The sequence below is a fragment of the Candoia aspera genome, chromosome 6 (genome assembly GCF_035149785.1).
Source record: "Candoia aspera isolate rCanAsp1 chromosome 6, rCanAsp1.hap2, whole genome shotgun sequence".
NCBI lineage: Eukaryota > Metazoa > Chordata > Lepidosauria > Squamata > Boidae > Candoia > Candoia aspera.
Window position 1 is genome coordinate 75267125 of NC_086158.1, and position 6000 is coordinate 75273124.

Here is a 6000-nt window from a genome sequence, read left to right on the forward strand (position 1 = left end):
TATTGTCCTCAGCTAAATTATTGTCCTCAGCTAAAACAGAACTCTTCTGGATGGATGTTTAAATTTAATTATTGACAGAACACCATATATGTGCCTATATTACTCTGTTGTTCTTTTCAATTTTTGCAATTTCTGCATTATTATGCTGTAGATACATTATGTTTCTACGTTTTGTTGTTATCTTTGCAGACTACTAGGAGTTGCTTGATTGCAGCAATTCAGAAATCAGAAATTAGATCAAAGAAGATAAAAGAAAATGGAAATTGAATACAAAATATAGAATAAAACAAAAATTACTTCACCATCTTATAATTTTTTGTGGAAATTGCTACAGATAAACTCTACTGATGATCGTTAAGGTTCCAATCTGGGAGTAGGAAAATGTGATGCCTCTCCATCATAACATATTTGCTTTTTTGTTAGGAGGCAGTAAAGGCAGGCCTGCACATAAACTATCATAGAAGAGCCACAGGAAAATGCACGAGTTATGGCCTCAGGTTCACTCTGGCTTCCAGTGACATCATAGGAAGTTCCACATTTGAGGCACAGCATGGAACCTGGAAGAATGCTCATAAAACCCTAGACTGGACAATATCTAAGAGCTGTGACTCATTACAGACACATACCTGTGCACCACAGAACCTCTGAGATACACTTTTAGCTTTATTAAACTGGATGTTGGCATATATACCCTTACTCCCTTTAGAATGAAAAAAGCCCAGGATTTTTTTGGTAGAGATGGCTCTAATTTGTTGCCGCCAAGTTCCAGAGGCTTGAAAAATTATGCCAAGGTATTTAAATGCTGAGACTTGTTCAATGTTATTATTTCCAATTTGCCACTGATGGTTTATAGCAGCTAGGTTTTCCTGAGAAAACCATAATTAGGGTTTTGGATTGTTTGATTGATTGATTATAAACCTTTCTTCCTTACAGAATTCCACAAAGGCCCACAAACTTCTCTTGAGGCTTACCCATATAAGCAAAAGCACTGTTGCATCATCAGCATACGGCAGTACGGCTAAATGTGTATCATTAAATTTAGGAGGTAGGAATTTATTGGTGTTTAATAAACCACCAATAACCTACCACTGAATACACACAGAAAATAAACTGCAGGAGGGACTAGAAGACAACCCTGTTTCATTCCTCAACATATTGGTATGTCTGCAGTAAGGTGGCCAGCTCTATCACATCTAACTTGGGTGTCTGTATTTTCATGCACCATTCCAATTAGAAAAGTAGCTGCTGGTCCATGGATGTGAGAGACAGCTTCCACCAAAGACTGTCCCTTGGAACAGAACTGAAAGGCAATTTTAGGTCAATAAAGGCAACCTATATGGGGTGATGTTGCCCATGTGTGTATTTTTCTATTAGGAAAAATACTAATCTACTAAGGATCTGAGCTTCCTAAATCCTGCTTGTGCATGAGCTAGAAAGTCCTCCTGATCCAGCCAATCCAGTAACTTACAATACAGGAAGTGGGCATATAGTTTGGTTAACAGACAAATTTTGCTCATCAGCAACTTCTATACAAATGTCATTATGTTCAGTATCTTCTTAGAGGTAATATCTAATATTAATACAGGTTTAAAAAAGCAATATGCCCTCAAATCTAAACAGGGCATAAAGAGGCTAAGAAAATCATTATCAGACTGATCATGCAAATCTTCAAAAGAAAACAAGCTGTATCTGAAATAACCATAGTTACAGAATCAAGACTAGAAAATTTATTAGCATTATCTCAATGTAATGTAAATATTCCATTATTTTCAAAGCTAAACTTTGGCCAGGCATAGCAGAGTAACAAGGAACATGACTGTCAGTTTGCAATGAAGAATTTACTTTTGTAAACTTGTTTTCCATAATTTCATTCAGATAAATGGATTGTTCTAAACATTCCCTCAGACTTCAATGTTCTAATCAACTCACAGCCAACAGATGGAAAGGCCTCTTATATAATAAAAAAAGCAATAGTATTTCAATGGTATACTATGACTGGTAGGTACATTAAGTTCCTTTTCCATCCCAACTCAAAACCAACGTAACTTCTATTCAAAAGAAAAGTGTCTAGCTAATACACTTCCCATTTTAAACCGTACAATACTTAATCATATTTTTTCCATCACATGACACCAATACATTAAAAACCCACATAACTCACTTATCTGATTTTTATTTCATATGCAAAGAGCAGCATATTCTACTGCAAGATAACATATGAAAATTATCCTATTCTCACACCTGCAGTTAAATTAGAGAATGAGCAACTAACCTAACATCAAAGGGTATGTTTCATGGCAGAACAAAAACCTGAACACTGAATGCCCTGACCAAAATCTAATTTCATCTGATATTCTATACTGTCTTTAGCTTACCTTTATGACTCCCAGGAAATAACTTCTGCCCAAAAGTTATTATAACCTTCTTTTTCAATTAAAAATTAGTTTTACAGGTCAATTAGATTTCATTTGTTTCAGACATATGCATGCAATTTGTTGAGGCATATTAAAAATGTGGAGCTGTCTTAATATACAGTATGCACAGAATGTACAGAAGGCTATTCATGCACCGCTGAACATTTTTGCATGTACTCAGCCAATCACAGTTGGTTTTATGACTGTCTGTTCAGAAAGGCTGAGAGGCACAATCCCAGTTCCCCTGCACAATGAAAAACAGAAAGTAGAAGGTAAGATTTTTATTCCCTCAAAGGAACAATCAGTGTTTTGTACAGCTGTATGAAACCCTGGAGGGTTTAATTTCTACTTTCAATTAGAAAACAGACTCGATGCAAGCAAATATAATTGAAGATACAAATCTGCATGCCGAGGAAAGTAAAGGAGGATATTGTGTGATTGTCACAAGTATGTAAACACTACTAGTAGTATTACAATTATCAGCAACTGCTTCTACTGATGGTAAGATCCATGACCATCAGATCTGAACTTAGCACATGGAAATATAAATGATATTCCTTTCCTCAGATAGTTTGTTACAGGCTGGCCTTTTCGTAGGATGCACAGCATGCTAGGAAGGCTTTATAATTCATCCTTCAATCAGGCTTCGAATTCTGCCAAAATGTATTACAAATTAATCCCAAATTCCACATTAAAAAAAAAACTAAAACTAAAATACCAGTCTAGTATATTGCCCACCTAGCAATAAATCTTGGACATCTTCTGTTTACATGTTTTAGTAAAGAAAGTGGAATATGATTATGGACAAGACTGCAAGAAAGCTTCAATAACATTTATATTTATTATAAAATCCATATCACCTAATACATTTTATAAGATCCACTCAAAGATCACTCAAAATGCGCATGTTTTCAAGATTTCCAGTCACTAAGAAGAGAAAAAGAACAGAGGAAAAAATAAACCATTCATGGTCCTGAAATCAAAAGTCCTGCTTGGTCAGGGTCCTGCACAGAACATAGAATATGACTAAATATATGAAAATTAGACTCCAACTGATTGTTTATTCATTTAGTCGCTTTCAACTCTTTGTGACTTCATGGATCAGCCCACGCCAAAGCTTCCTGTCGGTCATCACCATCCCCAAGTCCCTCAAGGATGAGTCCTTATGTCTCAGATGACCACCACCCCAACCGCCCCTACCCTGGTGCCACACCTGGAAACCAGCTGGACACATTTCAGAAAGGGGGGACTCCTTTCTGGGTGAGGAAGGACGACTCCCCCTTCCTCACCCAGCCAGGTCTCCATAATACAAACCAGGTCAGCTTTCTCATCCATGATCAAATCATGGATGAGGGGGGCCTTATTACAAACTGACCTGGCATTCAGTAGCAGCAGCCAACAGTCCAGGGCCTTGGAAGTCTGCCAACTGGGGCCTGGGAGTGAGTCTGAGGGGCTGGAATGTGCTCCAGGAACAATATACCTGTGACCCATTCCACATAAAGGCCTTGCCCCTCGTCTCCCTCCATTTCTCCCTCTACCCGTCACTACTGGGATATTATAGCCTGCCCTCATCCCTTCAGAACCCTTCCCCCTCCCCTGTCTGTAATACACTGGATGAGGGGAAATAAATTGAATCTAGAAAGGTGTCATGTTCACTATTTCAATGTAGTTTATACATCGTAACGTTTCACATGCCATGGCGCTAACGCGTGTTTCTGTTTGGGAGGGAGCTGCTGTGCACCTTGTACCAAGCTCTGTATCTGAATGCATTACAATGGAATGTGTTTGGGTTACGTTATCTGTTCAAGGCCTTTTCCCGCAGACCATCAGAAACCGTTAGGAGCACCTGGGATTGTGAACTTGGGAAGATTCTACGGGGGGAGGGATCTCATTTGCACCGAGGGTTTTTAGTTTGCATTTGGCATGCTTTTGTCATTCTCAGCTTTCTCTGTGATCCTGCATGTTGTTGTTGTTTATTCGTTTAGTCACCTCCGACTCTTTGTGACTTCATGGATCAGCCCACGCCAGAGCTTCCTGTCAGTCGTCAACACCCCCAGCTCCCCCAGGGACGAGTCTGTCACCTCTAGAATATCATCCATCCACCTTGCCCTTGGTCGGCCCCTCTTCCTTTTGCCTTCCACTCTCCCTAGCATCAGCATCTTCTCCAGGGTGTCCTGTCTTCTCATTATGTGGCCAAAGTATTTCAGTTTTGCCTTTAATATCATTCCCTCAAGTGAGCAGTCTGGCTTTATTTCCTGGAGGATGGACTGGTTTGATCTTCTTGCAGTCCAAGGCACTCTCAGAATTTTCCTCCAACACCACAGTTCAAAAGCATCTATCTTCCTTCGCTCAGCCTTCCTTATGGTCCAGCTCTCACAGCCATATGTTACTACGGGGGACACCATTGCTTTAACTATGCGGACCTTTGTTGTCCGTGTGATGTCTCTGCTCTTAACTATTTTATCGAGATTTGTCATTGCTCTTCTCCCAAGGATTAAACGTCTTCTGATTTCCTGGCTGCAGTCGGCATCTGCAGTAATCTTTGCACCTAGAAATACAAAGTCTTCCACTGCCTCTACGTTTTCTCCCTCTATTTGCCAATTATCAATCAAACTGGTTGCCATAATCTTGGTTGTTTTGAGGTTTAGCTGCAAGCCAGCTTTTGCACTTTCTTCTTTCACCTTCATCATAAGGCTCCTCAGTTCCTCTTCACTTTCAGCCATCAAAGTGGTATCATCTGCATATCTGAGATTGTTAATGTTTCTTCCAGCGATTTTAACCCCAGCCTTGGATTCCTCAAGCCCAGCATGTCGCATGTGTTCTGCGTACAAGTTGAATAGGTAGAGTGAAGAGTATACAGCCCTGCCGTACTCCTTTCCCAATCTTAAACCAGGGGACTAATGGTGTTTATGATGTGGCTAGATTAAAGCCTTTAGGATGTGTACTTGCTGATACTGCTATGCAGGAAAAGAAAATCTGAAGCTGCAGAGACAGTAGTACAGTGGGAACATGAAATATAAAAAGCATGAACATTTGAATTGGTAAGCTAAAGGATGCCAATTGACAGATAACAACTGATTCGAAAAACATCAAACAAAGAAGGATGATACTGAAATTCTGTACAATAAAGATGTCAACACCCAAGATACCTTGAAAAGTATTTCCTATTTAGGAGAACCTCTAGGGTTAAAAGATGAAGTTAGATCAGCACTCTAATCATTACCAAGTTGGAAGGCTATAGGAACTGATGGAATAGCAACAGAAATATGGCTAGCAACAGAAGAAGAATCGAAGATGATTAGGGCATATCTAACTAAGATATGCCAGCAAATCTGGAAAATGACACAGTGGCCAAGAGTTTGGAAGACATCAATTTACATGACAATACCAAACTGACTGGGTGAACTATCATATAATATCTTTAATTTCACAGCTAGCAAAATAATGCTTAGGATCATGCAACACAGATTAAATGCTACATGGAAAAAGAGATGCCCGATATTGAAGCTGGCTTTAGAGAAAGCCAAGGATCATGACACATTGCTTATGCAGGCTGGATAACTGAGAAAGCCAAGGAAGACCAAAG